Raw genomic sequence first — 12,238 nt, 5'->3', positions numbered from 1 at the left:
TCTGTTCGTAATAACCGCGACGAAGGTGGCAAAGCTTCGGCGACAGCGGCGCTCATTCCGAGACGTACGGGACGTAATTTATACCGACGTGATGCGAACGAGCCTGGTCGTTACTCGCCGTCCCCTCGCTCTCGTAGTTAGGGCTCTATCGCTTGCGATATCTGCGCCACGACGCGACGAACCGGGCCCTGCCAATGCAAATGACACGCCGTCGTAAGCCCGACCTGCCACAGAGTCAAGCAAGCCCTTAAACGAAACGAGTCCTGAGTCGCGGAATGGTTCGGTTGATCTTTTTATCACTCGGCTAATTTGCCACTTTTCCCATGGATCGAGGCTGGCATAGACTCGCCCTTTTGGGCTACCCTTTACATGCAGTTTATTCCAATTTAAAGAGACTCGCGAGGGTAAAAAGATCTATTCTTCATACAAAGCTTTGCTCGAGTGAAACGAATCTTCGTTCTACTCTGATCGTTTCTTACAATGATCATCGCGAGAATTTGACTTAAAATTTCGTAAGAAATTCGTGAACCAGACATTTTTTACTCACTTTAAGTATACGATATACGTATTTTTATAAGCAGTATTGAAATAATTCAAATGTTCCAGGCACATCTGCGGTGGTGAAATCGTTCGATAAAAAGCGAGGAGTTAAACAGCGTTGTAGACGGTGCTGTTTACACGGCAAAAATTGTGATGGCGTAAATTCTTAAGCGTTATAAACGAGCGCAAAGAAAGTTTTAACGAAACCTTTTTCACCGCAGTACAGAATTCAGTTCACATCGTTTTGGTCGGTGAATATGAGGCGTTATTTTTTTATTTATTTTTCCTGTACCTTCGGCTTATTTACAAGACAAATACAGATCAGCTTAATCCACGAATATCCGAGCACTGGGCTCTGATTAACGGGGTTCACCAGAGGGCCAAAAGCTGAAGCAGAAGGTAAATTCGTATTCCAAATGCCTGCACATTTTGTCTCCCAGGTTTTACCGTTTCCTTGAAAATTATTGCAAGAATATTGTCTTGACTGGAGTACTTTCACTAGCAATAAACGATAGTATGCAGCATTAAGGAATCGTTCTGACTCACGTTTCACGTAAAGGCGAAAACATTTGGTACAAGAAACATGACAGGAGCAGGCCCGACAACCCTCTTCTGTACGTGAGGATTTTCGTCGGTTGATGGGAACGACCGTCAACGAGGAAAGACTCAAGTGGAGATGCATCCCGACCCTGACTTGCCGCCTACAAGCCTCGTACAAACCGGGAGCGACGGGATTGGGGGCGTTTTATTTAATTAAGCGAGACTCCGCTCGCTCTAACCCTTCCTTCCATCCTTCTGCTGGCGTCGTTTGTACCAAAGTCGGTGGGCAACGCTGACGTCCCTGGAGGATACCGCGACCAGCTCCTGCCTCCTCCGAATTAGTCTTTCCCGAAACGCCGCGCCGCGCAAAGGTTATGCCTCGTTGGAAGTTTGAGGAAACTCCTGCTCCTTGCTTCGGTAAGCTAAACTACGAGCTTGCAGTATCGCACGCCCGTTCCTCACCCCCGATAGGGAGTCCGTGATTTTCCAGCCACCGCGAAGCTGCGAGCTTTATTTTACTCCCGATCCCTTCTTTTCTCCAGGAACTTCACTGTCAGCATTTTTTTTTTCCCACCCGATAGGTGCATAAAATTGCGGCAATTCCTACGAAACGTCAGCGTGACTTACGAGTTCTTCAGACCTCTTTAGCCGCTACTTTCGCTGGACTAATTAATGCTCTGTTTACAGGGAGAAGGATTCCCGATAAAAGCTGTGGTTTATACCGTAAATATTTGACCCTGGGTAATGGACTGAAGACAGGTGCTCTTGTTCAAATTTTGGCGTTGCCCCTCGACTTCTCCGCTGCAGGTCTGTTGGTGAAAAAACCGGCTACCGCTAACATCAGCCCAACGAGACAACGGTTGCAGTGAAAAGTGAACGTGGGGCTTCTTCCCATGTTTGCTCTTCTGTTTGCAGGGTGGAAAGACCGGGAACATCTGCCCTCCAAGTGCATTTCGCTTCATATATGCCCCAACTGATGTCTTCTCCGTTGTTTGTAGGGTTCGTCTTTGAATGAAGGAACGGAAAAGAGATATACGTTTCTTCTACCGTTTAAAAAATCAGCCGTAAAAACGAAGTTTCAGAATTTGTAAAGTAGATTCCAGCTTACCTAATGTGATCAATTTGCTGATGGTAGTAAAGCAAGGTTTGATTGATCATTTTTCAGCGAAGTGACCCGGTCATCGTTGAGTTTCGAGGTATGGTTGATCTTAATCCAGATCGAACCAGCGATGAATACCAATCCATAAAACAGCCGAGTGACTTAGTTAAAAAATGATAATTCAAACGTCCGTCAATTGCTGCTCATTGATAAACAGACTGAGTCTACAAACGCCGAAATCTTTTTTCATGTCGCAGTATTTTTCTGTGCATGTAGTCTAAGGGATAAAGTTTTCTATCAAATAATTACAACACGAATGGATCTGAATTTTCCCCATTTGTCAAGCTTGAAAGACACCGGTCCCTCGCAGGAAATTTGTACAGAGATTCTTGAGCACCCCGATCGCTGTCTTCACGTAGGAAATAAAATTATAGTTACAAGCTCAGGTACATTCAAAGCCATCTTCTACTGCTGGCCCATTCGCGTGGGCGTGTATCTTCGCCCAAAATCGTGTTTGTCATTCGGATGACTAAGTGTGAACATGCGCGAGCTGTAGCGATCCGATGTCGACTTCCCTCTTTACTCCTCACACTCTTGTCCACGTCGGTTGTCCCGTCCGGGAATCGAACATCGGACGTAAAGCGTCTTCAATGCGTGCCTACTGTATACCCAGGTACTCGAGGAAGGAGTTGAGGCGAGCCTTGCACCGTCTCGACGGATCTTCAGGTCTTGAGGATGACGGTCACGTCGTCGCGTCGCGGAAGCCGATACGTGATTGTTTCAAGCATTTCCGGTCGCCATTGCGACGTCGTGATGCACTCAACGATGGACACTGGACAAGCACTAACGACAGCTACTTGATGGATGTTAATGCGCCGTTACTCCGTTAATGTAACGATGATTGAAGGCCTCTCGTTAATAGACTGTCCGTTTGTTTTCTGCAATTTATTCCGCCCCGCTATCAGCACTCTTCCATTCACCATAGGAATATTTTTGCAATCTAAAGGTATTCAGACGAGGACTGGTTACGGCACTACCAATTTTTCAACAAACAACTGATTGCTTTTCACAGGCACTCTTTGATAATTGAATGTTTTCTCAGTCACTCACACGATCGACTCTCACTTGATTATGGAATGAAAAATGACCTCTGGGTTCGTTGGTTACTTTGAACATGAATTTATACGAAAAAGGATATCGCGACGGGATCGCATTATTGCACTCCACCTTCTATGAGGGTTTTATACGTGATTATCGAATTATACCTGCAAGCCGCTGCCACTCAGAGCTACTTTAGTGGGACACCATAAAGAAAGACTGTCCCTCTTCGGGTCGGTGATGTATGGGTGGTTTGCAGAGGGACTGGCCAAAACGCGTAGTGCATATACATAATTGCAAATTTCCGTAACGAGCAAAGGTATATTCGCATCACTTAACATTGAAAGTCGTGTAAAAGGAGTATAAATCATGGATAATTGACGGTATTCGATATCTATTGATACTCATCGATGCTTATATTGACGATCAACCGCACGCATCCCATCCGGGCCGAGACCACACCTACGGTCTTCTTGGGCGATACCCGTTGCCGTGAATGCTTGTGGTAAGAAATTTTATTTGCCCCACAGTTTTACGACATTATAAACATCATAAGCAACGCGTTTTATTAACCATTTATTCGTTTATGCATAATTCACCAGTCGATAACGATCTAAAGGAACAGACCAACACGTTGGTACGACCATCGCGGGATGTAGCGGTATTATAATCGCGTGAATTTGCCTGTTCTTAATTTATCAGGAAACGTGACAGTAAATTATTCCACAATGAAAATACGTCGATCATTCAGAGAGACGCGCCGCATACGGATTCTATATACACGTTGGATCGCGCAGCACGGGGTTCATTAATCGCTCTCAAATCACTCAATGGGCAATTGAAAGCACGTCCGAAACACATCAAGTATCATACACGCGGCGGCTATCGTCGTAATGAAATTGTCCCGGCGTTCACGTTCTCAGAACTCGTTGAGCCAAACTTTGCCCGACGGTACGTTACATAGGAACCACCGCTGCACTCCAGAAACATTATTTAATCAGACGTTTCCTGGTCTGTAATGCTATTGTCAGACTCGTAATAGAGAAACCAGAGAACGCTAAAGCCACTGAACGCATATCAGTGACGAATTGTGTTTGTCGCTGGAGTGAAATCTTCGTTTGCAAGTAGCAAGGAGTCCAATTAATTCGCAAATTTGTTTCAGCTGGCGCATCTTTGGCCAAAGATAATCTTGGCTCGTGGTTCTCGTCTTATTTGCACATGGTCAACGGCGAGACATTATTATACGTCACGGATCCGTTCTCCTGGCATTCGTCAGACGTAGACTCATGCGAGGCACCGTGCGGCGGCACACTGCTGAGTCAATATTATCTTTCACCCCCCGAGCTCCCCCAGCTGAGACCCCACCTAGCCAGAACGGGGCCCAGGGAAAGCTTCGTATTGTAAAGCGATACCCGGATTACGAGACGAAGGCTCTTTCAAGGCAAAGAAAAATACTCTCCGTAGGAGGGAGAGTTTCATCCGCGACGCAAAATAATGCGGTACCTTGTTTTCGTTTGTCGTCAGGACACGCTTCGTACACGCTTCCCAACGTACCCCGCGTGATGTTGTTTCTTTTGACGCGATGATCTCGTCGAGGGCGGGCGGATATGCCCCAACCAGAAATTCGGCGTAAGCCACGACCTTCCTCCGTGGAGCTTTTCCTTTGAGTTTATTAAACGAGACAAGTTACGCGATGCGGACGAACAACTCGGCGCGGGATTAGACCTGAGCTACCCCTCTTTCACCCCATGTTGCGCCCTTCGCACCTGATCAGATCAGCTCGGCTATTTCCTACGTGCTAAGGTCAGGGGTTGAAGGCTGAAGGTCGGCGAGCTGGCGACGAGGCCAAAAGGGCGCAATTTGTAATTCAGATGGTGGCAAAAACGGAGAACTCACTCCCTTACGCAATGGATTCTTACCAAGTTCCTGATTCCATCTGCAGAACTTGCGAACTGACGTGAAGGTCGGTCTTGCAAATATAATCAAGAATATTTCAATGGCCGGAACCGTAGTAAACTGTAATAACGTAAGGGAACGGTAAGACTGAAAGTTTCGTGACTCCTCCAGGGAAGAAATATGACGGGAATCATCCGGTGGTCGCCGGATGGAGCCCGGCTCTCACACGGGAAATAACAGCTCGTCCGAAGGTGTTGTTTTATAACGACAGGCGCGTCGGTGCCGGGATGAATGGGATGCGCGTGCGGGACCAACCGGGAATGCCCGGACACGTCTGGAGAGTGACTGGACCGCGCTAAGGGCCAGGAGAGGGTGTTGGTGACAAAAGGGTGTCTGTAATTTATAGTTTAGGACGAGCTAGCGTCGACGAAATAATAGTGGAAGGACTATTAATAGGATTCCGTCTAGACGAGACCCGTACTATTATTCCATATGTCCTGTTTTGGTTTTGTATTCCAATCGCGCGCTTCTTTTTCAACACATAGACGTCAGTGCTGCACCCTGCCTCTCAACGAATCAGTGGTTAATTAAACGTCGTTCCCACACCTGGATTTCACTCAACTGATATTCTCTTGATTTTTTCCTCATCGATTAACGTATCTGAAACGATGTCGAGTGAAGAGTGTTGCGTTATCGGATTATTTCGATGTATTTACGTATAGCACAGGGCTTTCATAGCATCCACATTCATATAAATTATACGCATCACGCCATGTACCCTGCAATAAACAATATATCTGTAATACGCATTACCGTTATCGAAAACTCAGCGAAACTTCGAATTGATCGAAGGACACCGTTTATGAACCGATAGCGTGAAGGTCCTTCAAAATAATAGGATCAATAATTTCGTAGGAAAGCGAATCTTTATTATCAACATGTGTTCCGAAAAAGCAAGACCTCTTAATCCCTTACCGAAAAGTTTGGGCATACACGTTTGAAGCAGACACCCTCACCAACCGGAAGATATTAGAAACCAATAGAATTTTTGTACCCTCTTACTCATATCGTCACCTCATCAACTATCAGCAACATCTAGCTCACTAAATTCAGAAATAACATGTTTTAAAATCTTCTAATCAGGGAAAGAACAAATTAAACTTTTGAATAGAAAAGATCAACGATTGTACTGCAATTCTGAATGTATCAGACATCAATTGTACATCGAGTGTCCTAATATCCAAAACCCAATTTATTCCCACCAATTTAATTGGGCGTGAGAAGTGAGTGAAAATAGGACAAAAAATATCCCTGTCAGTATACAATCCACCAAATGATACATACTCGCAGTACCCCAACAAGGAGCACGAAAAAACTGAAAAATGAACTGCGTTGTATTGATCTACAGAAACTGATAATCAAAACAAATGTAACAACGTTTATCCGGCAAAAAAAGATTATCGAATCGTCCAATTCTCTGTACTGCTTAGTTGCTGACATTCTCTTCATATTTGCATGCATTTAACTTTCATCAGCCGTAACATTGGTGAATAAAAATATTTATGTATCTTAAACTACAAATTCTTATTGTGGAATTATCAAGAGTTTTCACTCACAATCAATCTTATCGTACTCTTTGAAATCTACCGGGAATTCAAACTGCAAACAAATTTCCTCGCTTCGATTAGACAAATCCTAAATCAATTTTGCAGACACTTATTTATACAATTTCAATAGCCAATCCCGTAACCGTTCATAACTATAATTTTTCTATCAGGAACAAGGCTCTTTATCCTAAATTTAGAGTTTCTTGCTCACTTCAAGTGGAAATCAGACCCTTGCAGGAAAGATACCGAAGAGATCAGGTACGATGTGTGGGGGCCTGATGAGCGGAGGCACTGGCCGTGGCCACGCGCATGTATAATGCATGTTACGTTTATCCTCGGTGCCAGGTTATCGCGCATCTCAGCTCCGTTATCTTAACACATCTTTAATTACCTCGTTGATTTATCTACCTCGTTGGGAAATTGTCTTTCGGTGAGCGAAGGTGTATGTTGCGGTCAAGTTAAGACGGCGTCAACTGTGAAACGATACGTTCTGCCTCTTCTCAGACTCAACGGTAATTTGATTTCGCTGTTGCCTGTAAAAAACGTAACCACCTTTTCGACACCTTCCAGTTTGCAGTTCCTGGCGTGATTTATCTCGCGGCGAGACATTCACTTACCGATAAAGTTCTAATTTGGCTTGAAAGAGTACTCAGTAACCGACGTAAATTGTCAAGAAAACTATTATCTTCTTCCAATAAATCATAAATTCGTGAAACTCGCATAGTCCAGAAGCATCAAAATCGAGCCAAATCAATTATTTCTTCTAGTGATTACCAAGTCAACTAGTACTCTAAATAACTTTTTTATTCTGCGATATATGCTACTCTTGATGTTTTTCAACTACGATCAAAACCGACAGAGAATCAATTAGAAGGAAAATATGGATAATGCTAATTATAATATCATAATAATAATTCCCTTCAAACCTGCCGTACCCTTTCAGGTACGTCCTCATAAGCGAATAGCTTGTGTGGGGTGAGAGAGGGATGAATTAATAACCATAAATATGCGTTTGCAGCCGTCTCAAGATATGTAACAGATACACTCGCATTTGCACCGGGGATAAGGAAACCTGCCGAAAAGCTTGTGTAGGTGTAGCCCGACTTAGTTCAAACCGCAGTTCACCGATTCGGAAAAGGTATAGTTTGAACTGACAGTGGAAGCGCAGTCTGGCAGACTTCCTGGTTAATTGTATGCCTTATGGGCTCGTGTTTATAATGAACTTAGTCAAGGTGAGTGGTAAACTATTATCAAATAGTAGGGTGGAAAGGGTATGGATTTTGAGAAACGTGCGGCCCAGTTGATTTACTGTGCGGGTCGTGGAGGCTGCGCATAAGCTGCTTAAATTTTGAATAAAGCTCACCATTAAATTCTACCTTATACCAAAGTTTCACAAACACTCCGTTCTGAGCGGCAAACTAAAGAGGCATGCGAGGCGGGGGCGAGTTTGTGAGAAGCGCAACCTAAATCTGTGGCTTACGAAACGTTGAATTCATGCTTCGCTCGCTATTGCTGAAAGCTTTTCCATAAATGAATTGAAACACAGCGCGATATGTAGTTGATCATTCAACATCTCCCATAGAAATGCCATTTGACGGTGTTCGTGGATGTTATACCGCGAAAAATGTTGATATCTTCCGAATGCAGCGAATAATTTTATTCTTCACCAGTAATAACATTCCCTCTGAATATCCCGAACGAGATGAGAATTAGAAAGATGTTCCTTTATTTCACTGCCAGCTCTCTCTTTCTCTCTCTCTCTCTCTCTCTCTCTCTCTCTCTCTCTCTCTCTCTCTCTCTCTCTCTCTCTCTCTCTCTCTCTCTCTCTCTCTCTCTCTCTCCTTGGAGTGCAGAAAAGTTCCCCTTGTTGCCTCGATTTTAGACTCCCGAGAATTCGTTTTTTCCCCGAAAGCCCGGGCAGCTATCAGGTTGGAGTGGTTAAAGGGATTTTATTAGTTTAAGGGGCGGAAATGAAGCAGAAAGGATTGCAGAGCCGGTTAGCTTTTCTCCTCCTCGCTTTTCCACCCTCGATTTTTACCCGGAATAATCGCTCTAGGGCCCTGTTCCAGTTGCTCGCTCGAAAAGCGTCCAGCGAAACACTTATTTCTCCATACCCTGGCCGCCCTCACCCCCATGCCCATTACTCAATGATATGATTTTATCGAGTAAGGTTGCCTCGAGTAAATGGGCCTTCAGTTGGAGAAAAATGCGCTGCAAATCCGCCGCGACACGGAATCAGACTTTCACAGTTTGTCACAAAGAAGTCGCGAGCAGCCCCCTCCCGACCCTTCACCCAGCTTCGGCGATGCTCCGTACCTCTTTTCGGCACGTATACTCAATCGATGTCCCGGCGATACCGCAGGAGCGATTGGGTGCCGGGACACGTGTCCTGTATTTGTCGATGGAAATACACGCTGCCTCGGATACACGCGCGAATCGAAGCCTCGGAGATAAGCGCGTGGCGAAGCGATCCCCGGAGGTCTAACAAGCCGTTGACACTGGCGCGGCATCAGGGCGGCTCGATTTCGTCGAGATATCTCTCGATGCTGGTGCAGCTCAGGCGGAATCCTCTCTCCGGCTTTGAGCAGTCCGCGTCCTCCGAGTACCACCTACGCTAACGTGGTCGAACAAGAGAAAGGGGCGGATAGTCTCGGAAGCGGCGTGATTACGAAGCAGTTGTAAAACGTGTCGGTAAACTTTATTGAAGAGCCACTCGATATTTACGAGCGCCGGATCTGATCCGACGCGATGCGACGCGATGCGATTCGATTCCTGCAGCTCCGTGCAGCTTTTCTCATTCACCCTTTTCCGAAATGGCGATGGCATTCGGACAAGAAAACGGCTGACGCACAATCTCGGTAACAGCTTCTTATTCACGTTTGATGACCGCGGTTACCACTTCCATTTCCTATATAAAATCTGACAATGACGATAAGATTCTCTTCCCATCCATCCACTATGAATTCTCAACTATGGCGATGGATTTCTAATCCACTGTCGATCTGATGACACCAGAATCGTTGCACGGGGAGTCTTTCGTAATTGAAAATACACGGAGAAAATAAAAAAAAAAAAGATTTCACTCGAAGTTGCAGGAAAAAAAGGACATACCGAGGTTCTTCGTAAAAAATACTCGTGTCAACTATATTTTTTACTATAAATGGAGCCGATTTTTCTCTGTGCACAGTGGTTTTCACTGTGTCTAGAATAAATTCTGCATTCTACGAAATATGTTTTATCAAAAAACCCGATATGTCGCTCCTTTCCTCTAGATTTGAGTGACATGTGTTCTTTCATTTTCTCCGTGTAATCACGGTGATTACGTCCGACCAGCGCAACTTCGCGCTTCTCTGCACGTGCGACATCAGACGATCATCTCGGCACGCAGTTCACACCATGGCGTTGAAAATTTAACCATACTAAAACTCGGTGTCGATCATTTTTGGTGAAGTAAAGTTAAGGGATTTCGCGGTACGACAAACACCGTCATGGCCGACGATTCGCTGGAGATCCTGGAAAATCATGCGTTTCATCCGGTGGATCCACCGCTGGGTATGCGAAGCTACGACTTCGGCAGTCTGAGGCCAAGCCAGCAAAAGGCCCTCAATAAGATGAAGATGATTCAACGTATAGAAAATGAAAATTATCTCAAAGCCCACCCCGAAATTAAGGGACTGATCTCCATATTATTAAGGCAAGTTCAATCTCTGCCCATTGTTCTCTGCGAAATCACCCTCGGGATGCAAACTCCTTTATTGAATGACTGACTGGAGGTCTTCTCGAATTGTTCCCAATTCATTTTCCGCCTTTTGTTGATTCCGTGTCTCTGAAGAGCGAAAGAGGAGGCGTCAATCGGAGGCTCAACAAAATGTAATTTGACGGAACAGAATAAGCTTATTCACCTTTACTCTGGTTAGATTAAAAAAAAATCGATAACAACAAAATTAATTCGCAAATCACAGTCGCATAATCGAATACGGAAGTCACTGCTCAATTTCCGATATTTTCGACCAAACCTCTTGCCTCTCGAATCCTCTGGCGAGTTAAATGAAATAACTCACAACCTTGGTCTGTTTTCAAAGATGAATCGTGGAAACGTGATGGTTACAACAATGTTAGATAAGTACTCCAACACGTTTCACGTGTTCCGAAAACTTTCTGTGACACTCGATGAAAAACAACACATCACACTAAAAAAACAACAAGAGTCCATATGAACAATGAATTTCCGTCAGCAAGAAAACCGCGACGATAGCTTGTCGAACGAATTTCCAGAAACGGTCTGATCTCTGACTTGTAACTCCGACATTTAGACATCTCCTGGACAAGAAGCCTTTATCGAAGGTGCACGAGACGGCGGGATCCTTCTTCACGCGACCAGTGTGCCAGATAGGTGAAGAGTTGATGGACTACTTGGTGGTGGAGAACGGGTATTCAGGTCCTGTCATAGATACGCTACGGACCGAAATAGCCAGACACGAAGAGCGGAGCTCAGCCAGCAGCGAACAGGGTATTATCCGAGGAAAATCCTCCCTCAAGTCATCGGAAACATCTTCGAACTCAGTGATGGAGATATAGAGAGAAACTTGGGCACCGCAGGCCGAGTGTGAATTTTGAACTAGAGTATTAAATAACTTGTGAATAATCCACGTCCGGATGCACCCGAGGTTTGTTCGTCGGTTGGTTAGAATGACGTCGCACTCACGCGCGGTGATAATGAACGTCATAAAAATTAATTGGAACGAGTGGCGTGATTTTGTACAACGCGAGCGGAGGCAAAGCGAATCATCCAGCGCTAAATGGACTTGGCGTTCTACGATGAAGATGATTCACCGAGGCTGCGTCGCGGTCGGCGCCACAGAAGCCCAGGTTTCGACCGTCGCGTCGGCCATAGTGGGTGGAAGATTATGCAAATCACCCATTATTAATTACCGGTCAGCGATGATCTTCATCAGTAGAACCCTGGGCCTTATATGGACCGGAGGGAACAGCGCGAAGGGAAGGAGCGGCTATCGCAATGAGGGATCGCATCCTCTCGGTTCATTCTTTTAGCTTTGAGGAAGACGATTCACTGTGCACTTAATTGTAATCGAGATCTAAATGCTCGGATGCTCGTTATTCAGCCAATGATTACGTAACAACGCCGGCACAAAAGCAGGACAACTCGACAGATAAAATCTCAGTTTTGTATACAAGCTACAAAAAGTATGTAACATCAGGGGTCAAGGTTCGGTTACAGGGTCGCGAGAAGGAAAATTTCACCCAGAAATGCAGCGGCGTCCCGAGTTGCGTGGTCGACGAGAAAAGTGGCAACCTCACTTTACCGCTAATTGGTTAAAATTAGAAAGTTATCTGACAATGAGTAGCTGCCGCACCGCAAACATGACTCTGTGTATCCATGGACTTGCACTGACTATGGTAATTCAGTAATTTCATAGTGGTAGACACTCGAATTCGA

General features: G+C 45.1%; 1 protein-coding gene across 1 annotated transcript in view; it reads right to left on the bottom strand.

The window, feature by feature from the left end:
- The window catches only part of LOC124179304 (cuticle protein 19.8-like), a 229,578-nt gene that overhangs the window by 181,850 nt on the left and 35,490 nt on the right, over nucleotides 1-12,238 (bottom strand). The window contains exon 2 of the mRNA XM_046563512.1: nucleotides 5,525-5,528. The gene's annotated coding sequence lies outside the window, so the exon portion shown is untranslated. The remainder of the gene's footprint in view (nucleotides 1-5,524; nucleotides 5,529-12,238) is intronic.

This window comes from Neodiprion fabricii, chromosome 4 (genome assembly GCF_021155785.1).
Source record: "Neodiprion fabricii isolate iyNeoFabr1 chromosome 4, iyNeoFabr1.1, whole genome shotgun sequence".
NCBI classification, from domain to species: Eukaryota; Metazoa; Arthropoda; class Insecta; order Hymenoptera; family Diprionidae; genus Neodiprion; species Neodiprion fabricii.
Note: the sequence above shows the minus strand (reverse complement) of the source record. Positions and strands in the feature narration are given on the sequence as shown.